General features: G+C 46.8%; 1 protein-coding gene across 3 annotated transcripts in view; it reads left to right on the forward strand.

The window, feature by feature from the left end:
• STK24 (serine/threonine kinase 24) overlaps nucleotides 1–24,867 on the forward strand; it is a 123,662-nt gene that overhangs the window by 62,198 nt on the left and 36,597 nt on the right. The gene's annotated exons all lie outside the window — the stretch shown is intronic.

The raw sequence follows: 24,867 nt of genomic DNA on the forward strand, positions 1-24,867 counted from the left end.
GAGAGGTCGCCTTTACCTATCACCTTTCTGTTTTCTAGCCCCTCTGACCCCATCCCTAGGGAGCTAGAGTCTTACCTCTGAAGATGTAGCCCTGGCCCTGAGTTAAACCAGTGGTGTGGTCACCTCATCTTGGACCTGTGTCCTCATCTGCAAAATGAAGTTCCTTCCTGTCTCTAATTCAGCTTCACTTGCCATTTAATAAGTATTCCTTACATATAGGCAGGGAAATTAGAACCATAGATTATCAGAGCAGGAAAGGACTTTGGGGGCTCCTGACACACTCTCTATATTGTCTGGATTAGAAAACCAAGGCACAGACAAGCTGATTGGTTTCATTTTCTCCCGGTATCACAGTTAAGCTGGGTTCAGGACTCACTCCTGCGGGTTCCTCATTCCTTGTCCCCCGGTGGCCTCCCTGCACCTGACTGTTGTCCTGTCACATCCTTCTTTCCCATTCTCCTTGTTGGGCTTCCTCTCCCTGGTGGCTTGTTCCCCCTTCTACCAGGGAGATTTCAGATATCTAGCCAGTAGTTTAAGCATTTTTGCAGGGGCTGAGCCATTCAGCCCCAAGGAAGGGGCGCCTTACTGTTGCTTAATTAGGCACCACCCTGTTCTCCCCCTGGGGTGGGTGATCAGTCACCTGCAGAGGTGTGATGGGCGGGAGCATCACCTGCGTGGGGGGGGGGGGGGGGGGGGGGGGTTGCGCTTACAAACCCCTGAGGCCTGGCTGCACCTGGAGATTCTGATTTCTTTGTTCTCAACTGTGGTCTAGACAGAAGGAATTTTAAGAGCTCCCCGGGTGATTTCACCAGGGGTGAAAAGCATCAGCATCAGCAGAGAGCAGCACACAGAAGGTAAACAAGCACTAAGGATGCTTTCAATGTTAGAGAAAAAACTGACTCAGAAGGTTTATACAAGAAGGGTGTGCGTTTCCTTTACACCACACAAATTCCAGAAGGGCAGCGCCAGGTGTAGTGCAGCTGGTGGTAACTGGTGTCATCGAGGATCCAGGTTCCTTTTCATACTGTAGTCCTTAGGGTCTTGGCTTTGCCTGTGGGCAGATGAAGGGGCATTTTTCCCCACTCTGTTAGAGTTTTCTTCAGGTACAGGAAACCTTTCTCAGACAGCCTCCCCAGGCCACCTCCTTACATATTTTGACTCCTCAGAACTGGTTCATAGGCTGATGCTTCAGTCACCTCCTGGTTGGAGGGATGGGGCCACCTTGTTGGCTCCCACCAAATAGGACTTACTGTTTTGTTTTTGAAGTTTACTTACTATTATTTTTATTTTTGGTAATCTGTACAGCCAACATGGGGCTCGAACTCACAATCCTTGGATCAGGAGTGGCATGCTCCTCCCACTGAGCCAGCCAGGCGCCCCTAGGATTTACTTCTTTCGCTGGAGAAGAGTGGGCATAGCCAGAGGCACAAAATCAAGGGAGGGAGAATGGGGAGGTGTTGGTTGAGTAGATCAACCATCAGAGCCTCTGAAAAGGGATTCTGTTAGTTCTTGCCCTGGATGCGCTCATTTGTGGAGCTCTGCTACCACCATCTTGTGGAATCTGGTATTTGCTTACCTGTGAGCACTTCCTTTGCTTGTGGCTGTTGAGATCCAATTGGAAGCTTGATCAAATGAGCCAGACACTGGACTTGCTGGCACCTGGCCCTAGGTCATCTTTTCACGCCTGCCTTGAATCTGAGACTGAGATATCATCTTTAAAAGATGTCCTAGTGCTGAGTTTTTACTTAACACCACCTTATTTCTTGGGTAGTTCAGCAAGGGAAATTCTTGCCCAACGTGTTGACCTTAAAAGTAAAACAGCCTATTATTTTACCAGTAAAGTCTATTTGGGAATAGAAGAGGAATTGCAACTCGGCACAACCAAGCTGTAGCAAAAGCCAAAGTCAAGTCCAGAGAACAAAGGAGAAGAGTGACCCACTTTTTTTTTTTTTTTTTAAATTTTTTAGTATTTATTTTTGAGAGAGAGCGGGCGATAGAGCAGGAGTGGGGGAAGGGCAGAGGGAGAGAGGGAAACACAGAATCTGAAGCTCCAGACTTGGAGCTGGTTAGCACAGAGCTGGGGGGGTAGGGGGGTGGGCTTGAACTCCCTAACCATAGAGATCATGACCTGAGCCAAAGCTTAACCGACAGAGCCATCCAGGTGCCCAATGACCCACTCTTTTATAGAGAAAAGGGAAGCTGGGCGGGACTGCTATAAACAGAAAGGCCACTGGCGTGAACTGGGAATTGGAAGTGTAGTCGCTTCTCATTGGCTGAGCTGTGACTGTCTCTCATTGGCTGGGGTGTTGCAGGGGGGAGGGGAAAGCCTTCCCCTTGCGGGAGTGGTATAGGCTGCTTTCTGTTGGGTCTGTAAAAGGCCGCAAAGAGTGGTCTCCTGGCCTCCGAACTCCCATTATAAACGGGATTTCCTTTACTGCCTTTCACACGTTTAAATGGTTTCTTCACTCTTCGGTGCCTAGATGATGGACACCTCTGTAGCTCCTGTGTGTTGAATGGGTGAATTTGAATTTGTTTCAGTAGCTGTGGCCCACTTTGAAGTAGATCCAGAGGCCTAGCCAACACCTAGAAAGTCTTCCGTGGCTGGTAACTGGACTCCCTTGCGATAATGAGGAGCTGCCTGGCTGCTAGAACTGGCTGTCACATGAGCCATGCAGGGCAGCCCTGTCCCTCCTTTGCTTACACCCAGTCTCTGCCAGGAATCCCATTTTGGTTTTGTGGTCCTGTAGCTTTCTTTCTTAGCACCACCTTCCTTGTTCCTCACCTGTGGTTGATTCTGTGGTCGCCCATAAAATGATCCGGCAGAGTTTACTTCCTTCTTACAGTGGTTGGTACCAGTTACTTCAGGTAGCCTGCCCTTATCCATGGGGGTAAGTTCCAGACCCCCAGTGGATGCCTGGAACTACAATAGTACCAAGCCTTGTATATACTATGTTTTTTTTAAATGTACATACATGATTTATACATTAAGCACAGTAAGAGATTACCAACAATAGCTAAAAATAGAACAACCGTAGTACTATAGAAATAGTAGTTATGTAAATGTGGGCTCTCTCCCTCAAAATATTTTACTGTACTGTGTTCATCCCCCCCTTGTGATGATGTGAGAGAATAAAATGCCTACATGCTGAGATGAAGTGACGTGAGTGACGTAGGCATTGACCTTTTGGGACTGTTCATCAGGAGGAAGATCATTTGCTCCCGGACTGTGGTTTAGTGCCGGTAAATAACTAAAACTGCCAAGAACAAAACCACGGATGAGGGGGAATTACTGTATTAGCCAACTTGCTTTCTGCAGGGTCGAGTTCATCCAAATAACTTGCCTTTTTCCTTCTTCACCTGTACGTCCCAGGTCAGGTCCTTTTTTTGGCCTGACATCTGAGATCCTTTGGGCTCGGGAGGATTGACTGATGTGGAGCTGGTTTCTAGTCCTTTGGGGCAGGAGAGAAGTGGTTTAGATGCTTGCCTTTTGAGAACCCACCGGACCTAACGGTTTTATTGGTATGTTTAAGAGATCTTTTGTGATGCTTCATCTTTAGAGAAGCAAATTAATTTAAAGGTGACTTTTCTCCCTGCCCTTTAAATAGATGTCTACAACATGCATTTGAAAAAAACCAAAAAACATTTGAGTCAAATTTTTAAAACACAGAAACATTCTCTCTCATAAAACTATGAGTAGGTTGTTTTTTCCTTCTTTTCTTGGTGTGCTTGATGCACAGATAACTGTAAACAGAATATTCTGATTTCCGTTTATTTGCATTATTGCAGTGGCAGGGATCACCTATCTTGAGGCATTTCTTTGCCTGAAGGAAAGGATTTTTTAAGAAAGGAAATTGTGAGATGATACATAATAGAACATACACAAATGGCTTTGCTGGTTATGCAGTTAGTTGAGAAGTGTTGCTGTTTTGGCTTTGGGGTGCTGTTGGCTTAGTGCAGATGGAATTGCTAAAAACAATTTAACCTTTTAAGTAGACCAAGAATTGTTACACCGGATTACTTAGTTCACTGAATTCTCATGATTTTCGGTTGACTTGGAATGAGATAGGCTTTCTGGTTATATGGTTTGATTGGATCTAAAGACTTTTCCCTGTCATTATAAGTGAAAATCAGTAGAGACGGGACAATGGCAAGGTTGATGATAGACCAGTGCTTACGGAAGCTAAACACCTACGTTTCTTGTTTATGTACAAGTCTTTCCTCTTGCCTCTAGCAAAGGCCGGTATAGGGTAACACACGGACTTTGCAGTCATTACTGCTCACATATTTTGAACAGACCTAATGAGGTACAGATGGCTTGTGGTTGGTAGCACGAAGACTTCTTGCCTTTCTCTCGTGCCTTTGGTGGATCTGTATTCCTGGATTCTTTTCTTTTCTGAAAGTTGAGGTCCATTCAGAGGCTGACAGGCTTGTTCCTAGAAGAAAGGGGGCATAAATATGCCAAGTGCAAAACCACAATGATTTCTTTGATTGCAGGGACCTTTGGGCCAGCTTGCAGTAAGAACTTGCCTTTAGAAGACCTTTGGTTCCCATCAATGTCTCCCTCTCCTCAAAGGGATGGCAGCCCGATGGACAGTGGGCACATGACCCTGGCATCGACAGCCTTCCTCCGAGGTAAGCTGCTCTGCCAATGCTGCCCAGACAGGCAGGTGCCTTCCTCGGCGGCCCTGAGCCCAGCCTCCGTCCACACCTTGTACACTTGTGGTCGAGGACTGGAGGCTTTTTTTTCTTCCTCAGGTGACAGGTAGCCCTTCCACAGAGGTTAGAAATGAATGGAGTGAGAGACAGCTGTGGCAGTTTTCTCTTGGTTGAGGACAAAGAACTTGCAAGTTGGTGGCCTTGAACTCACGGTCAGTCCTTGATGGCTTCGTGTCTGTCTCTCACCGTGCTTTGGGCGTAATTCTGGTCACTGTGAGCAGCTGTTGCTATTTGGGGACAGGTTGCACAGAGTATGTCTCTTCCTGTTTCCGTTAGGGGAGATACTGTTGATGGAGTTGCTGGTAACCACTGTGGTGAGTACCCTGGCCTCTGGTGTAGGCGTGTGCAATTTCAGAGACCAAGCTTGGAACTTTCTAGAAGATGATGCTCCAAGTCTTGACCCAGGGAGGGCATGGTGCACCAGACGTTCACGTTTCCTTAGAAAGTGGATTGCAACCCTACACAGGCGTGATTGTCGTTGGTAGGGATTCTGCTTCCTCTTGCTGTACTGTTTTTTTTCTTAAAGGACTAGCTATATCAGAATGAATTAGTGTGTTTCTTAGCATATTTATGTTGTTTTAATTATTTTCTGCCTTCAATTAAAGCCTTCAGTTACAGGGTTGAAATGAGGACAGATTTTAATTTCATCTCCTTGAGAAAAGCTGCTGGGAGCAAAGTCTCATTCTGACCGTTCCAGTGTGAAGCTTGAAAAGCTTCAGTGTGGCTGTTGAAATTGATTTTGACCCAAGTGTGATCTGACTTTCTTAATAGGCCTCCCGTTCCCCTTGTTGACAGTGACTGGGAGAGGAGTGTGTTTGGGTGTTTCGGGACTTGCTGGCCCTTGCAGGTGTGAGAAGGGACACCGGCTCTTGTGTGGCTGTGCCCCGGGGAGCACACCAGGCGCTGTGCAGAGTGGCTGTGTGTTGGCTGCCTGACGACTGTGGTCAGCGGGAGCCCGTGCAGTTCTAGTGACCTTGGTGAACCATTTCCTTTATGACAACATGGATGCATTTTGACAAAAGGAAAAAAACGGGCGCCTGGGTGGCTCAGTCGGTTGAGTGCCTGACATCGGCTCAGGTCGTGATCTCACGGTGCTGACAGCTCAAAGCCTGCTTCACATCTTCCGTCCTCCCCCCGCCCCGCCCCTGCTCGTGCTGTCTCAAAAATGAATAAACATTAAAAAAAAAAAAAGACACCCAACTGAAGGAGGGAGAAGGGAAAACATCCTGGAGCTTTGGGCCGTAGAAAGGAGTCATTCTGTGACTGCTGTGTTGTGCCTGTCATACTGTGGGGGCCGTAGGTAAGTGTGTTGTTCAGTGACAGGCAACTTGAGTTTGAACTGGATTTGATCACACCAGTCACTTCTATACATGCGCCCAGTTTTTGTAGTTTATTATCCAGATAGCATGGTTTTCTGTTCCTAAATTCAAATAAAATATTCACTTGACAAGTGAAATACTTTAAAAAAATTTTCTAATGTTTGTTTATTTTTGAGAGCGAGATTGCAAACAGGGGAGAGGCAGAGGGAGGGAGACAGAATCCGAAGCAGGCTCCAGGCTCTGAGCTGTCAGCACAGAGCCTGATGCGGGGCTCAAACCCACCAACCGTGACATCATGACGTGAGCTGAAGACAGATGCTGAACCGACTGAGCCACCCAGGGGCCCCCGACAGGTGAAAGTTTGACAGTTGTCCGGAGTCTCTTACTGTCTCTCTTGGCTGTTGCCAGTGCTCTGCCCACCCCTGGCTGGCTGAGGAAGAGGAGGGGTCATCAGGGCCTGCGAGGAGGGCTATGCAGACCCAGCATGGCCCTTGCCTGGGGTTGTTCTGCTCCTGGGAGACTGTGCAGGCCACCGCCTCTTCAGTTCCTGAAGTCTGAACTGTTTTCACTCATTTGGGTAATTAATTAGAGACGAGTTTCAGAGCACACATGCGAGGTGTGAATGATGGTATATAAATATTGTTGGAAACCTCTGTTGTGCTTTCCCTTTCTTTTTTTCTTGTCTCCTGATTTCAGAGTTTAAGCAGTAACTGGAATGGCCAGATTGGTTCTGGAACGACAGTGTTTGCTGGCCTGCCGTGGATATGCATGTTTTACTTATTGTATATTACAGGAGAAGGTGTGGGCGCTTGAGGACATGGAGGTGTGAGACTTTCAAAGTCTAGATGTGTAATTAAAAATGCAAGCAGCCTATTGTTCTCACAGTCTCTTGAATAATGAAAATTTGACACCAAATAGCACTTACACTATATTTCATTGGGTTGGGCCCATGCAGCCTTTGTCTTTATGCTGAACCTATTATCATCACTGTAACTGGGCTCCATGGGTGGAGAGAAGGGAGTCTAGTGAGGTGTGAGAGGAAAGAGGTGTTGCCTAATGCTTGAATCTTAATAAGCTGCCAGGGTGGGTCCCTATATTGGGGTGTGGAGTGCAGCTAAGGGCATGGCAGAGGTGACTGGCTTGGGGAATGTGACAGTTCCTGATCTTTGATCGGAATTTCTACCATCTGTTGGCCATTCTTTACCTTGGCGACCATCAGGGATTGGCTTGCTTTTCCTGCTTGTTCTTTGCATACTCCTTTAGTCCAGGCTCTTGAGTCCTGCCCAAGCTTCAGTGTCTGGCCTGAACCCTCCTCAGGCCTCAGATCCATTTAATGGGAGCATCTGCCAGATAGTCCTCTAGAACGTCCCATGGGAACTTTGCAGTTGACATGCCCAAAGCAGTGGATTTTTCTCTCTGATGGGCGGGCTAGGTTTGTGTGAAATCAGAAGTTACCATTAGGGAGGCATCTGGGTGGCTCAGTTGGCTGAGAGTCCAACTCGTGATTTTGGCTCAGGTCACAATCCCAAGGTTGTGCGCGATCGAGCCCCATGTCCGATTCTGCACCTGAGCCTGGAGCCTGCTTAAGATTCTCTGTCTTCTCTGCCCCTCTCCTCCTCTCGCGTGTGCGCTCCCCCCCCAAAAAAAAACAAACAAAGATTAGAAAAGAAGTTCCCATTAGGTAGGAAGGGATTGATTAGAAGGAACTTATTTAAGGCAGAGATAGTAACTTAAAGCAGGAACATTTGAAAGGGCTTGGAAAACTGCAGATGCCCCACCCCATCCCTCACCTGGGGTCTGGAGACGGTGACCTGGCTGCGTTGATGAACAGCTCAATTTAAATTTCTGAAGTGCAGGATCCCCCTTAGGCCATGCATTGGAAGATACCTTAGAAATGTGGCCAGTGCTTTTATAAGGGTGAACATGTCAAGAATATTAGGCCCTTATATGAAGCTGTGTTTTTAAGGGCATCGTGTTGAAGGCCCTCATGAAATCACCAGTGGTCTCTAGGACATGCAGTTACCAGAACATTTCTCACCAGTGGCTGTCTCATTGCTCCTGTGGTGGGAGCACACAGGGGGTTGCTGAGCAGGTGGCTATTTGGAGGAAGAGTGCTGTGGGCAGGGGAGCCGGGAGCAGCCTGCCTGGCGGCTAAGGAATGCTTCTGTGCGAGACTTGCTTGCTTCCCTGGCCTGTGCCAGAACCTGGTAGAAGAATCTGGAATATGCTGGTTGCTTCTAGAAATGCCTGACCTAACATTGTTACACTCACTCTAAGTAAATTAAAACTTGGAAGGGAGAGTAGAATGTGTGCCAGGAAATGATACGACTTGTCCATTTTATCGTTTTGTGATTCCTCTGTGTTGTTTTCTTAGATTTTTGGCTCGTTACTTTAAACAAAACTGATTTTGGAGTCACTTCCAAATATCTGTGCTGCTGCTTTCTCTTTTTGCTCTTTGTTGGATTCAGTTAATCTACTTTATGGAGAATTGGTTTTGGAAATATTCCATTTAAGTACACAAATATAATAAGTTGAATCTCCAAAAAAAAAAAAATTCATGTGCAGTTTATATACATGGTCAGATGCACAGCTCTTTAAAAGACTTATCTGAGCGGTAATTTCCCAGATGTTGGTAAATTGGATTTTTTATGTTGTGGAGGAGGAGGTACAGTGTTCTTTAAGAACGGCCAGATTGTTGATAGAGCACCCAGAGGAGACACTGATACTGGCCTAGGCAGAGCCTGTCCTGGGGACACCGAGGGTTTGAGTTTGCTGGGGGCTGAGTGGTTTCACCCGTTGTTTCTGGGTTTCTGGTTGCACAGAGAACTGGCTCAGTAACCTGTTGGGTCCTCCCAACACTGGGGGCAGCTTTTTCCTTGGGCAGTGGCCTCCTGTCCTCTTTGATACGCTGTCACACTGCCTTTTTTCCATGAGAATTCCTTTTCTCTGAGCAATAAACAAAAGCTCTTTCTTTGTGACTCAAATAGAATTTTAACAGTTCTCTTTTCCACTTTTGCTGCCTTGTCGAGGTTGGGAGATCATCCGTGTTGATTCCGGAAGTCCTCTCCTTGCGAGCAAGCTCGGATGTCTCCTCCTCTCCCCCTCTACCATGAGCCCGAGGCTCTGCTGCCCCTTCCCCGCTCCCTGCAGAGGGGTCCTTCCCCTGCTTTAATGGGTACCCATCTGCACTGTGGTTCAGCCGAAGGGGAAGGGGCCCTCAGTGGGACAGCAGGTTCCATGCCCACGCCCACCTCCACCCCCACAGGCAGCACGTGGTGGAGGCCTCCTTCCCTCCACTGCCATTTGGAAGGCATCAGCTGCATCCCCCAGAAGAGCCCAGAACAGCTGCAGCTTCTGGGAGAGGGAGCAGCACATGTGTTTTCTCTGAGAGTGATTCTCACTTTGCAAGTGTTCGTCCTTGCGTTTCTGGGGAAAACAGACACGGTACGTTGAGTCCCCAGTTATCAGACTCCAGGCTGACCGTGGGCAAAAACAAAACTTTTCTTTCGGGCGGATTGAACAGATCTGAAAGTAAATCTTGCTTTCAAATCACAAGGGAATACATTTCATTTTGCAATCAGTCACGGGGGAAAGTCGTAGGCTCAGTGCCAAAGATAATATAAAAGATGTGCTTTGAAATGTTTCTGAGGATGGGGACTGGATCCCTTTCTCTCTCCTGAACACACTGTCCTAGTGTAATTGAAGAAAGTCCCCGAAGACATTTGGCAGCTCCTTTTTCTGTTTTTCTATCCAGAAAGTTGAATGAATTAAAATTCCAATTAGGCTAAATATTTTGCTTCACCAAAAAAGAAAACTCAACTCTGTTTTTTTGGCTAATGCTACCTATAAATGAAAGTAAGTATTAATTGTATTTCTCGTTCTGTCTCAACATCCATGTTCTGCATATTTAAACTTCCATCTGGAGGATGAAAACGCAGCTGAGGCATTTAGATAAAATAATTATGCCATATGATTTCTTTTCTAAAACTTATATATTTCTGAGTAAACTTCTAAAAAATGGTATGATATATGATATCACGGATCTTAGATTATGTAAAGCGAGGCTGTTTGGTATGTAATTAAAGGGAAGACTCATTCCCAGGGAGCTAAGTATACTCTTTCCTCGTTCAGTAGTTCATGCAGCCCAGCAGGACTTTTAGGCATTTGAGTAAATAAAGACATCTGCTTCAAAATAAGGAAAATGGACTGTCAGAACCCATCCTTTTATTGAATCCCGCCCAGGAGGAACATATTTTGCCAGGTGCCAGCCAGAGCAACGAGGCGGGCTCTTTTGTACGAGTCTGTGATCGCGCTGTGTGCATTTTCACATGCGGCAACAGGGTCTTCCTCGTGGGGGCGGACACAGGGCTGGGGCTGGTGCTGGTGCCGTTTCGTGCCATGGTGGGACGTGGGGGCAGAAAGCACTAGTCTGTGCCCTCAGCCGTGGGTCACCTGACCTCTGAGCCGCAGGGCTGCTCGGTGAGGGCACCTGGGATTTGCACACCTGATCCAAGCACAGCTTGAGTGTTTTCAGGAGCTCATCATTAACAAACTTGCTATAGCTTGAGAACGCATGCGTGCGTCTAACTGTTCACTCAGAACAGGACTGTGCAGAAAATAGCGACGGCTTGAAGCAGCCTGCAGGTTGGAAGGAAGAAGCAGAGGCTGTACAATCAGGCACTGAACAGACCAGCGCAGTGCAGAGTCCTTTGTGTCAGAAGCCACTTGCCTTGAGGTTAAACTCCACGCATGGCAATAAGAGTCTAAATATGAACTTGCACTCCCGCATTTTAAAATACAGCATTTGTTTTTTGTGAATCTACCAAATCCATAAATTATCTTGTAACACTGAAGGCACTTCCTTAAAAATTTGCAGTACACAGTAAAGTTTTTATTCTTTCTCAGCCATACTCACCTGACTCGGTCTTGTCTCTTTGGGCTGAGTCTTTCGCAAATACTCAATACACTAAGTCTTCAGTAATAGTAATCACTGCTTTTGGGGTACCTGAATGGCTTAGTTAAGTGCCTGACTGACTCGTGGTTTCAGCTCAGGCCATAATCTCACGGTCTGTGGGTTCACGCCCTGAATGGGGCTCCGCATGGACGTGTCGGAGCCTGCTTGGGATTTTCTCTCTCTCGTTCGCTCTCTTTCTCTCTCCCTCTTTCTCTGCCCCTCTCCCACTTAAGTGCTAGCATGCTCGCTCTCTCTCTCTCTCTAAGTAAACTTAAATAATTATTGCTTCTGATTTTATGGTTTTTGTGGTCGGTATTTCTGACATATGTCACATAATGGCTGCTAAGATTTTCACTATCTTATCTTGTGATTACTAGAAATGTTTCCTTTGCTGAAGGAACACATTCATGGCATGGTTATGGCATAGAACTTGTTCAGCCTGGCAGTTGATGAGTCTCGACTGTGGTGTTTGCTGTCTTATTAGGATAGATGCAAGGGAGGAAAGAGCCTTTTACCTTCCAGGGAAGTTTTTTCGTGCTTCTTTTCTTTGATGTAGAATATTTGTGAATGTATATCCCTGCTTACCTTGTGTCTTTAAATGTAAGCAGAATGGTTTTATTCATCTCATTACCCACGAGCATTCAGCACAGGAACTTCCTATTTGGATCAAGTCGTGTCAACTTTGTGTTGATGGTAAAGAGAGGAATATCTCAGTACCTATCTGGGGAGACTTGACTACTAAAACACAACACACACACACACACACACACACAGTTACAAGGCAGCCCTTTTGGAAAGAGACAACCCTGTGACATAAGCCCTAAGACGACCATTTTCAGGACTGCCCAGTGTTCTTTCCAATTTACTAAAGGGTATTAGGACAAGAATTCTTAAACTGGGCATGATGGAATGGGGCATGTGAATCCTCAAATTATAGGCAAATGTTTTGTAAATCAGTGTATTTTCCCAGCAATCAGTTTAGAATTCACTGGTTTATAAAAGGAAACCAGTTAACCAGTTAAATATTAAGGATAGTTACATTAGATATTTTCCTCACCGGACTCCTTTAGAAATTGCCGAAGTCTGTGCATTCACTACAGTGCTTTTTGTTTGGGTCCTGCCTCAGCCAGAATACCTAGATAGTGGCCCCAGCTCCTCACTGTTCTTGTCATTGGCCCGGCATCTCAACTTCTACAAGCACAGAAGACGGATTACCTGAGCAGATAGAATTATCGGGAGAATTAAGTGAAAAACTCCATATGAAGTACCTGGCTTTGCACTAATGTGAAATGATGGTGGGGACCCTGCCTCCTTGACCAGGAGGAAGACACTAGAAGTTCTCGGGGCTGTTCCTTCCTAAGGGAGCCTGTGGCTGCCCCCACTGAAAGAGAATGTAGCTGACCCTGCTCTCCCCTCCTTCGCCCAAGGGAGTCACTGCAGGGATGGAGGAGAGCTCACTGTCCCGGAGAGCACTGTAGACGCGGCAGGCAGGTGAGCGAATCCTGAGAGTTGGTAGGGGGGCAGGTGGTATTAGTGTGCAAGATGAAAGTGTTACATATGTGGAGACTCGTACTTCATATTCATCTATTTCCAAGTGCACCTTTTATTCTTTAGAAATGACTTTTGGGGCCAGTGCCTCTCGTTAGATGACAGCTCCTCTCCCAGGCATCGCGGGCACTGAGAGGTGGATGGATTGCCCCAGCGCTGTCCCCTTCCTGCTGCCCTCTATTCCTCTGTAGGGACCACCGCTGCTTTCCTGACCCTGACCCTGACCCTGACCTCTTGCAGGTGCTGGGATTGTGTGGTGAGGTCATGAAAAGTCCCGTGCCTCAGGATGGTGCTAGAACCTACACTGTTCTTCCAAGGTTTGAAATTATTCAAAGGCAAAACCATTTGACCTCCTTGCTTGCTATCTTTATGTAGGTATTAAAAAAATTTTTTTTTAATGTTTATTTAATTTTGAGGGAGAGGGGCAGAGAGAGAGAGAGAGGAAGACAGAATCTGAAGCAGGCTCTAGGCTCTGAGCTGTCAGCACAGAGCCCGATGCAGGGCTTGAACCCATGAACTGCTAAATCATGACCTGAGCCAAAGTCGGACGCTTAACCGACTGACCCACCCAGGCGCCCCTTTATGTAGATATTTTTAGAGGAAGTTAATTGATCTATTTCTTCACCCTCCCCACCCCCCCCAACTTTTTGCCTGTAGTTTTTGTTCTTTTTTTTTTTTTAATTATTTTTTAACATTTATTTGTTTTTGAGAGAGAGAGAGAGCGAGAGCGAGAGCGAGCACGCGCGGCAGGCAGGCAGGCAGGCAGAGAATCTGAAGCAGGCTCCAGGCTCTGAGCTGTCAGCACAGAGCCCGATGCGGGGCTTGAACCCAAAAACTGTAAGATAATGATCTGAGCTGAAGTTGGACTTTAATTGACTGAACCACCCAGATGCCCTGTTCTTGTTCTTTCTTGAGTAAATTTTAATTCATACAAAGAAATGATCTTTTTCATTGCAGATTTTCAAATTTGCTATCATGAAATATTTTGATGTGTTTTATTTGCATTTAAAACATTTTGTCTGGGGTGCCTGGATGGCTCAGTCAGTCGAGTGTCCAACTTGATTTCGGCTCAGGTCATAAATTTCACGGTTTGTGAGATGGTGCCCCACGTCGGGTTCTGCGCTAATGGTGTGGAGCCTGCTTGGGATTTGCTCTCTCTCTCTTTTTCTCTCTCTCTGCTCCTGCCCTGCTTGTGCTCTCTCTCAAAATATTTTTTTGTCTATAATTTTCTTTCTTTATTGCTATATTTGCAAATTAGTGTGAACTTTTTTCTTGATTACAGTAATTGGAAGTTAACTGTCATTTAAAAAATAATTTCTCATTCTACTATTTTCCATTGATTATACATGTATCTTTAGCTTTATTCTTTGCCTTTCTTAGGTTAATGTTTTTCCTTTCTGGTTTGTGGGTTGAACACTTTCAATATTCTTTCTTTTTTTTTTTTTTTAATTTTTTTGCTTGGTAATGAAAATATATTGTGCTGTTGAGTTTTCCTCTGAGTAAATTTTTGGCTGTATTGTATAGCTTTCGGTGTCCAGGCATACCTCAGAGATGCTGCGGGTTTGGTTCCAGACCACTGCAATAAAGCAAATACCGCAGTAAAGGTAGTTGAATGCATTTTTTTGGTTTGCAAGTGCATGTAAAAGTTAGGCTTCAAAAAATGTTATGTTTATACCGTAGTCTACTAAGTGTGCCATAATAGCATCATGTCTAAAAAAGCAACATACTACACTTTAATTAAAAAAGACTTTGTGGACATCTGGGTGGCTAAGTCGGTCGGGTTGTCTGACTTCAGCTCAGGTCATGATCTCACCGTTTGTGGGTGCAAACCCTGTGTCGGGCTCTGTGCTGACAGCTCAGAGCCTGGGGCCTTTTTCAGTTTCTGTGTCCTTTCTCTCTACCCCTCCCCTGCTTGCGCGCTCGCGCTCTCTCTCTCTCTCTCTCTCTCTCTCTCTCTCTGTCTCTCTCTCTCAAAAATTAACATTAAAAAAATTAGAAAAATACTTTATTGCTAATAAACACTAACCATCTTCTGGGTTTTCAGCAAGCTGTAATGTTTTTGTTCGTGGATGGTCTTCCCTCGAATTTGATGGTGTTGATGACTGCTCACTGGATCAGGGTGGCGGTTGCTGCAGGTTGGGGTGGCTGTCACAGTTTTTTAAAACAACATTGGAGTTTGTTGCATTGATTGACTCTTCCTTTTACGAACGATTTGTTTGTAGCACGCCATGCTGTTTAATAGTATTTTACCTAATCGGAAATTTGGAAATTTGCCTCTCAAATCATGCTGCTTTGTCAACCACATACTATCCTAAATCCTCTGTTGTCATTTCAGCAGTCCTCACAGCATTTTCATCAGGAATAGATTCAAGAAACCACGTTCTTTGCTCCTCCATGAAAACCAACCCCTCATCTGTTAAATGAGATGGCAGCAATTCCTTTCCTTCTTGGGGCTCCTCTTTCAGTTCTGGTTCTCTTGCTGTTTCCACCACATCTGCAGTGACTCCCTCCCCTCAAGTCTTGAACCCACAGTGTCATCCATGAGGGTTGGAATCCACTTCTTCCAAACTCCAGTTTGTGTTGGTAATTTTGACTTCTTCCCATGAATCATGAATGTTCTTAGTGGCATCTAGAATGGTGAATCCTTTCCAGGTTTTCAGTTTATTTTGCCTAGATCCATGAGAGGAGTTGCTACCTCTGGTATCTACAACCTTACAAACTGTATTTGATTATTAAGAGTTGAAAATCAGAATGACTCTTTGATCCATTCCATGGCTTCCAGAATGAATGTTGTTAACATAACATGAAAACACTATGAATCTCACTGTCCGTCTCTATCAGAGCTCTTGGGTGACCAGGTGCATCATCAGTGAGCAGTAATATTTTAAAAGGAATTGTGTGTGTGTGTGTGTGTGTGTGTTTAGGTAGGTAGGTCTCAACAGTGGGCAAAAGTGAACCACGTTCTAAACAGATGTGTTATCACTCAGGCCTGGTTGATCCATGTACAGAGGACAGCCAGAGTAGATAGCAAATTTCTTAAGGGCACTAGAATTTTCAGAATCCTGTTTTTGGAATAGTCAGTGAGCACTGGCTTCACTCTAAAGTCATCAGCTACATTAGCCCCTAACACGAGAGTCACCTTGTCCTTTGAAGCCAGCAGTGACTTCTCCTCTCTAGCTATGAAGGTCCATTGTGGCATCTTCTTCCAATAGAAGGCTGTTTCATCCACATGGAAAATCTGTTGTTCGGTGCAGCACCTTCTGTAGAGATCTTAGCCTGGGTTCGGGATAACGTGCAGCTTCAACGTCCGCACTTGCTGCTTCACCCGGTACTTTCATTTATGGAGACGGCCTCTTTCCTTAAACCCCATGAACTTCCCCCTGCTAGCTTCGGACTTTGCTTCTGCAGCCGCCTTACCTCTTCAGTTCTTGTCGAATTGAAGAGAGTTAGGGTCTTGCTCCGGATGAGGTTTTGGCTTAATATGGGAATGTTGTTTGTGGTTGGATCTTCTATCCCGACCACTCAAACCTTCTCCAGACTGCTGATCAGCAGTAAGGCTGTTTTGCCCTCTTATCATTTGTGTATTCACTGGAGCAACACATTGAATTTCCTTCGAGAGGGTTCTGTTGCATTCACGAGTTGGCTCACTGGGACAAGAGACCTAACTTTAAGCCTGTCTTGGCTTTTCACATGCCTTCTTCACTAAGCTTAATCATTTCTAGCTTTTGATTAAAAGTGAGAGATGCATGGCTTTTTAATTCATTTGAACACTTAGAGGCCGTTGCAGGGTTATGGATTGCCCTAATGTCAATATTGTCGTGTCTCAAGGAATGGGGAGGCCAGAGGAGACTGGGAAATGGCAGGTCGGTGGAGCAGTCAGAACGCACCACATGCACTTGCTGAGCTCCTTGTCCTATGTTGGAATGTTTGATGCTCCAAAACAATGACAGTGGTAACATCACAGATCACAGACCCCCATAAGAAATAACGGTAATAATGAGAAAGTTTGAAAGATTGCGAGCATTACCAAAATGTGACACAGAGACATGGAGGGAGCAGATGCTGTTGGAGAAATGGCGCCAATGGACCTGCTGGACGCAGGGTCCCACGGGCCTTCTGTTTGTGAGATTGCTGTATCTGCGAAGTGCCGTAAAACGAGGGATGCCTGTATGTAGTTTCCAACATCATTTTTGGCATATTTGTGGTGGTGGTGGTTTTGTTTGTTTGGTTTTTTTTTCCCTTTGATCTGAGGATTTGATCCAATAATTTTTAGTTGATTTGTTGTTTTTTCTTTTTCTGTTTGTGCTGTTTCTGGGTTTTATTGCGCAACCTTATTTTTAGTTAATATTTATGTGTAGGGGCCTTTCTCCCAGTTCATTCTTGTTTCCAACACTAGAGGACCCTTCTTGCTTTTGTCCTCCTTTTAGGGCCTGGAGGAGAGAAGCCTGGATTCTCTTTCCTCTTCCCCTGTCCTCGTCAAGATGACCCCTTTGTGCTCCCCATGGATGTGGTGAATGATTCCCACTGCACTGTGATGGCCAGTGATCATGTCGGGTGAGCAGGGAAGGGAGTCCTGCTCACGAAGGGAGCACGAGGTGGAGAGGCTGAGCGAGGGCCCCGGGGCCTGCTGCATGCTAGGATCCAGCAAGTTCTCCTGCGCCTTTCCTAGAACAGGAGCCAGCTACAAGTGCCTTGTAGGAAGGTGGTGATAACTGGTGGAAATGATGTAACGCATCTAGTACAGTGCCTGATGCACCTAAGATACATAGCAGGTGGTGCTGTTCCAGTCCTGCTCTAGCCAGGCAAATCACAGGCTTTCTGTCTTACAGTATACTTCCTGTGCAACTGTCCTGTGTCGCCTCACAGGTGTTTCTTGTTCCCTCCAAGAAAACTTCCTCCTGCTGGTCCCTGTTCTCCCCTTTAATCCGGCCAGCCTCTAGACAGTATTGACAGAAGCAATTTGCTACAGCACTTCTGTTTTGGAAATGCAAGACCTTCTTCCCTCTTGAAGCAAATTTGAGATGCTGCACTTGAGTTGGATGTGTTCGAGTACACACAGAGGATGAAGGGGACGTCATGGGAGAGTCCGCATGCTTCCCGGTGTACTGCCCTATACCGAGTTGGGCTGGCTTTCATAATGATCATCTGGGAGAACTGAAGGCCTGAGTGACCCAAGGGACTCTCCTATGACGGTAGGGTCAGTTTACTATCTAAAGTGCAATAGGGGGGTAGGGGCTGAACTTTATGAACTGGGGTAGCTTGCCCGTGTTCTGAGTGCCCTTCAGGTAAAAATTTGGCAGTGTCTCACTTGTGGGGAAGAAACCCCTTTCCGTTGCTCCCTTCTTGACTAGGGAGACCGCAAATCAAAGTGGTAAAGGACAGATTCACAGGAGAAGGAGGTTTATAAGTGCGTGCACATTAAGTGATTGGAGGTGGCGGCTCATAGAGCTGACTGTAGGAAAAGTGGGGGTGGGGAGGACAGTGGGTTTATTTAGGAAGGACTATGGGTGTTTAGAAGAGCAAACAGGAGATAAAAGTTTGTGATAAGGTTTCTCTATAGACATGAATAGTCTTTCCTCCTCTGTCAGGACCAGAGTTGGGTTTTATGGGATTTGTGGTAGGTTTATGCCCTTCCTCCCTCCTGAGAGCGGACCCACCCCAAAGAGGGACTCTGAGGGCAGCCTCATTTCTCTGAAGTTGCTCCCTCAGTCAGGTAAGGGAAAGCTGGGAAGCCTTCATTCTGTACGTGTTGAATCTGCAATCTTCTTCAGCTTCAAATAATCTTGACACCAGCTCCAGGGCCCGGGTGGGTCCCCACGCACTGCTTTGCTCTGTGCCGATGCTCGCCTCTTTGCTGGTCTCAGTCTCCATCTTGAACTTCAAAACCGCATTGCCAGCTGCTGATCAGCCGTGTCTCCCAGAGTTTCCCGCCAGCGTCGCAGGAGTGCGAAGGGCCGTCTCTGCTTCCCTCCCCCGTTCACCTAGTTGTCCTCTTGCCGACATGTGTCTTCCTGGAGCCCTCATTCACCGGGGCTCAGAATAGTGGAGCATCTTTGATTTGCTCTTGGTGAACGGTCATCAGTGACACTTCTAGAATGCCTATTAAGTCTGGCCCTGACCTTCCACTCTGATTGATCTTTCTTTTCTTCTCTCTCCATTTATTGTCGTGTAGGTAGCTGCTGGTTATTTTCTGCTGTCCAGAAGTTTTGGTGATTTCCCATTATTGATTAAAATGAGTTGAAACTCCCGTCAACTGGCATTCAAGGATGTTGGCCTCATTCTGGGCGGCTTTAGTGGTACAGGATCGCTTGTTGGTTCCTGACCATCTACTTCTCCTCCCCATCCGTGCCTGCTGGAAACACACGCCCTGCCACCCCTGCCCCGGGTCACCTGTCACAGTCCTTCACAGCAGTGCAGGCACCTCTTCTCTTCTGGATCCCATCAGAACCTTCTTTTCATTCCGAGCAGGTGGCATCTCCCGAAATCCCAACGCATCTCGTGTCTCTATTGTGGTAGACACCACGGGCTGTCTGATCATGGTTATTTGCCCACTTGTCTGTTATGTAAAGTTCCTTAAAGTCAGAACTCAGGTCTAACTCGTTTGTGCCTCCTCAGTGACACCGTGCGCACGGTAGGTGACTGCATCACTTAAGAAATACTCGCATCTATGAGGCAGAGGCAGAATTACATGAGCTTTGAGGTCAGGTGCCGTGCTCTGAACCTTGAGTACCACTGGAAGGTGGCGTGAATGTCTAAAGCAAGGTAGGGCTTGGACTTAGACGCCAGTTTCACAGCCTCCCAGTGGGTGTGGTTGAAGTGGGGGCACTCTGAAGTTACTGTGGTAACAATAGCTAAAATGTGGGGGCACAGATTATGTACCAGGCACACCCCTCCAATACGGATGTGCAGATGGGGAAATAGAGTCTCACAGCAGCCGGGGGACTGGACTCAGGGTCATAGTGCTGGTAAGGGTCAGAGGCAGGATTCAGATCCTCTCTCACCATTCTGTGTTCATGCACACCATCTTAGCAAGGAGGGTGCCTTTGCTTTAAAAACCATATTCTCAATCCCATGTGTTCTGTGACTCCCACTTTTTTAAAGTTTATTTATTAGATGCCAGAGAAAGAAAACACATGCATGTGAGCCAGGGAGGGGCAGAGAGAGCAGGAGAGAGAGAGAGAATCTCAAGCAGGCTCCCAGCTGCCAGCCCAGAGTGGGACTCAGGGCTCAAACTCATGAAGCGTGAGATCATGACCTGAGCGGACACCGAGAGCTGGATGCTTAACCGACTGAGCCACCCAGGCGCCCTGACCCCAGGTTGTTTTAATAAAACCTGCTGTGTTGTTGATGTCTTTGGGCTCAGCCTTTATTATGGCTCATGGATCTGGAGGCCTCTGAATGCAGTGCAGGTGCAGAGCAGAAGTTCGTTTTAGAATTCCTGCTGTAAAAATCCTGTTAGCTGAGCGGGGTCCACCCCTTCACTGCCTTGTTTTAACCTTTTCTCTGGGTATCTGAGGGTTGTTAACATGGGGAGCCCTCAGTGTGGGGACCAGCTAGGTCACTGATCAGATGCTTAGGAAGTGGTTACAAACAGTTCCGAGCAAGCTTGATGTTGTGTTGACACCAAATTACTTTCTGCAAGCAGAAACTGCCTAAAGCATATTCAAAGCCAAATGAGGAAAGTGCTGTGTTTGCGGCTCATTATGAGAGGCTAATTTCCCTAATATGTTAAAAGTTACTACATCTGAAAAAAAGTCGGAAACCCAGTAGAAAAATGGACAAAGGATATGAATAGATGGTTCACAGAAAAGAAAATAATACGTGGCTCTTCAGTATATGAATGTGTTCAAGCCACAGTAAAAGAAACTCTCCTTTTTTATTTTTCCTACTTACGGATTCTGTCTTCATTTTCTAGGGCTGCCCTAACAAAGTAGCACAGCCCCGGTGCCTTCAGCAGAAAAATGTATTTCCTTGCAGTTCTGGAGGCTGCAAGTCTGAATTCAGGGCATCAATTGGCAGGATTGGTCCCCTCTGAGGCCTCTCTCCTGCCTTGTAGACACCTGACTTCTCCCTTCTTCACACCGTGTGCACCTGTGTCCTGTCTTAGAAGGGCGCCAGTCACATTGGATTAGGGCCCACCCTAATGACTTGATTTTTAACTTCATTACCTGTCTAAATACCCAGTCTCCAAATAGAGTTTACCCTTTGAACTGCTGAGGTCTGCTTACAGGCAGAGTTTTTACAGTTCTGTAAATTTATTGCCCAAATAACCTTTTCTCTAGCTTTATTGTAAGACTGCAGTGTGTACTACATGTAACATATATGTTATATTATGACTGTTATTAATAGTCAACAGTTAGTTGACTGTTCATGTTCCTGGTAAGGCTTCTAGTTAGCAGTAGGCTGTTAGGAGTGAGGTTTTTGAGGTGGATTCATGACTTCAGGAGGGTGTGTGGGAGGGTGGCAGTGTCCCCAGTCCCTGTGTTGTTCAGGGCTCAGCATTACAGATCTGAGGTCCTGGGGCTTAGGGCTTCAGCATATGAATTTGGGGAGGAGAGCAAAATTCAGTTTATAACAATGACAGAAAAACATTACACCTAATTGGCAAAGGAAGGAAGAAATTAGTACTCCTTTGTTTTTGGAGGCATTATAAACTGAGACAGGTTCTTTGAATTGTAATTTGTCATTATTTGGTGAAATTCTAGGGGATTCCTTTGATCTCAAAATTTGCCTTCCAGGAACTTCTCAAAATGACAGCATGTTAGGGTTCTTCTTAACGCTTGGCTCATGACAGCAAAAGACTGGAAACAACTCAATGTTGTCACTATGGCATGCGTTAGTTATGGTTTAAGAAAAGAGGAGTTTTTTTTTTTTTTTTTTAAGTTGATTTATTTTGAGAGAGAGAGCAGAAGAGGGACAGAGGAGAGAGAGGGAGAGAGAGAATCTCAGTCAGGCTCTGTGCTGTCAGTGCATAGCCCGATGCGGGGCTTGAACCCATGCACTGTGAGATCACGTCCTGAGTTGAAACCAAGAGTCAGATGCTTAACCGACTGAGCTACCCAGGCGCCCCAAGGGGGATTTCTTGATGGACAGATAGCGAATGCTCTAAGAAGAAGCAAGGTAGAGAGCGGTGTATAGAATGTTGCCATCTGCGTAGAAGGGGAGAAAGAATTCATGGGTATTTGGGTAAAATATTTCTCTGAGGTTACAGGCTGGACAGCTGGGGGCCAGGGGTGAGAGGGAAAGTTCTCAATGTATACGTTCTGGTACCTTTTAAATTTTGAATCTTGAATTTATTAGAGGAACCATCACAAGGTCGTTTATAATAACATTTTTTGAGGTGGTTTTTAAAAGTTTATTTATTTATTTTGAGAGAGAGCAAGGAAGGGCACATGAGCAGGGGAGGGGCGGAGAGAGGGAGAGACAATCCCAGGCAGGGTCTGCACTGTCAGCACAGAGCCCCACATGGGGCTTGAACTCATGAACTGTGTGGTCGTGACCTGAGCCGAAACTAAGAGTCGGACGCTTAGTGAATTGAGCCACCCATGTACCCCTTGAGGTGAGTTTTAAAAAATGAAATTATTCTGATTAAAATCATTCTTGTCTTAAGAAGCTGATATTTTTTTCCCCCACAAGTCATGGTTTGGAAGGGCTGTGATTCCACATCTGGGCAGTGACAGTGCTTGATCACTTGATCACAGAGAATGGGTCAGGTGTGTCCCTTGAGCCGACCATCCTTCCTAGACATCCTTGCCTCAGAGCTTGTAGGGCAATAATTATTTTTTTTTTCATTGTGGTGTAGAATGTGTATGAATCATTGTTGCAGATTTTATTTTGCTCAGATCCTCCCATGCAGAGAACTACTATTTAGTCTTGTTAACTGGGCTCTTTCGGTTTTACCAGGTTATTTTAAGGCATTTATGGGCGATGGTGTTGATAAAGCTGATAGCACTTTGTATGTGTTTAGTACCTTGAACTTTGCAAAGTGCTTTCACATTCATTATCTCATTATATTGTCAGTTGAATTGTGAGGTTTCGAAACAGAGATTATTACCATCTTTTGCTGGATGAAGAATTCGAAAGCTTCGATGCCTCGCAGTGAGTGATAACCTTCGAGCTGGAGGTTTCAGGGTTATAAACTGGCTGTGCTAAGAATAAGGAGAGAATTAATTGAGTTGGTGGTCCAGTCATACTTCAGGCTTATTGACATTGATCGTGTAGTTCAGGGGTTTTCAGTGGGGGTGGTTTTGGCCCCCAGAAGACATTGGTGATGTCTGGAGACATTTTAGGTTGTCAGGACTGGGGATGTGCTGTTGGCCTCTAGTGGTTAGAGGGGCAAGGATGCTGCTGACCAACCCCCAGGGCTCAGGACCGTGCCCCCACCGGCTCACCCAGCCTCAAATGCTGAGGATGAGAGAGCCCTGCTGTAGTCCAGAGGCAGTGAGTATGCCCTGCCCGCCACTCTCAAAGCCCGTCTTTTTTTTTATGTTTGTTTATTTTTGAAGGAGAGAGAGACAGAGTGTGAGCAGGGTGAGGCAGAGAGGGAGGGGGACACAGAATCCGAAGCGGGCTCCAGGCTCTGAGCTGTCAGCACAGAGCCTGATGCGGGGCTCGAGCTCACCAGCTGTGAGATCATGACCTGAGCTGAAGTCAGGCGCTAAACTGACCGAGCCACCCAGGCACCCCTCACAGCCCGTCTTACCCTTCCCCCAGCTCATCCATTTACTGCTCCCTTTTGAATGTGTCTTTTAGGGTTGGTGGAGGTAGAAATTATTGGGAATCCTGACTGATGGGCCAGGTTAAGAGACCTTTTCTGTCTTGGGTTGCGTAAGCGTCGTGCATTGGAGGCATGATGCTGCCTGCGGGGTGTGCTGCCCGAGGCGGCACAAGTTACACCTGCACCAGGGGCTTCTCTGTATCCGGAGATCTGTCCTTCACTCCGTCCCTGGTTTTCATACTATGCACAGCATCTCTGTCCTGATCCAGGTGGGGAGGTAGCACAGTTTTTCTTAGCACCCTTCTCTTCTGCTGGGAAAGAGAAACCAGCAGCTGGGGGTTCTGGTTTGGGAATTCTAGCCAGGAGGGGAGGAGCGAGGCAGAACCCACAGCTTTTAGGGCTCATCAGGACCATGGGGGAGGAGTCAACCTACAGAAAGGGACAGTGATTGAACACAGGATGGGAGCTGTGGAGAACGAGCATCCAAGGGAAGGTGGCCACTGAATGATGGCGTCGGTGGGACTGGGGGTCTCTGGTGGGAAAGGGCTGTGCTGGGTCACGCATCCCTAGAATCACTCACGGGTTCCTCGCCACCAGAGCCGTGACCAGTATCCACATCACTAGGGGGCCTTCTTGCCTGCCTGCTGGCTGTGGGTCAGCCACTGTTGACAGCAGAGGCTTGGAGAGGAAGTATCTGCCTGGGTCCCTCAGGTTGTAGGAGGGCTCAGGACCCACACCCTGGTCTGGATTGTCCCCGAGCCCAGGGGGCTCCTCACCACCTCACGGATGCTCCCTATCCCAAGTGCAGTGTGGAAATTGGCTTACTTGTTGGTTTTCAAGTGAGTATCGCTTTAGGATTTGTGTTTAAAAAAAGAACTCTGGGGGCACCTGGGTGGCTCAGTAGGTTAAGTGTCTGCCTCTTGATCTCAGCCCAGGCCTTGATCTCAGGATTGTGAGTTCAAGTCCTGTGTTGGGATTCGCGCTGGGTGTGAAGCCTGCTTAAAAACCAACAAACAAACTCTAGAAGTCATGGGGGCCTAGTGGCTTCAGGAGAGACAAAGGGAAAAGTCACGGAATGGACAGTGGTGAGGACACAGACACAAGCATCAGGCTGGGGCCTGCTTTCCTGGAAAGCTCCCTGAAGATTACGGTAGCCTTTGGGCTGTCGGAAATTGGCTGCCTTTCAAGGGGGTGGATGAAAGGCTGCACTGCTGTCCATCCTCCCCTTCCCCCCAGGAGTCCTCACCTTTGCTCAGCTCCCAGGGAACCTGGGCCCTGCACATCCCAGAGCTTCAGGCAGAGAGAGGGCAGGGACTTGTTCCCGCGGCTGCATGCTCCGGACGCCTCCTAGCTGACACTGGGGTGTGCCACGTGTGACGCTGCGGTCCCTGATCCCCACATCCAGCTGTTCTTGAGGATCACCACCTGAGGTTCTTTAGAAGGGGAGCCCCCTACTCTGACCGCTGTGCCTTCCATCCGCTCCTTGAGAGATTCTGGTTCAGTAGGCCCTGAACCTGCTGCTTTTGTGTGGCTGCCGCAGGCCGGGATGAACTGGGCCAGCCCCGCCCCCGTCTGCACTGGGAGGGCTTTTTCCCTGCACGGGACTCACGTGC

Source organism: Herpailurus yagouaroundi, unplaced genomic scaffold (assembly GCF_014898765.1).
Source record: "Herpailurus yagouaroundi ecotype Mexico unplaced genomic scaffold, PumYag 164, whole genome shotgun sequence".
Classification (NCBI taxonomy): domain Eukaryota; kingdom Metazoa; phylum Chordata; class Mammalia; order Carnivora; family Felidae; genus Herpailurus; species Herpailurus yagouaroundi.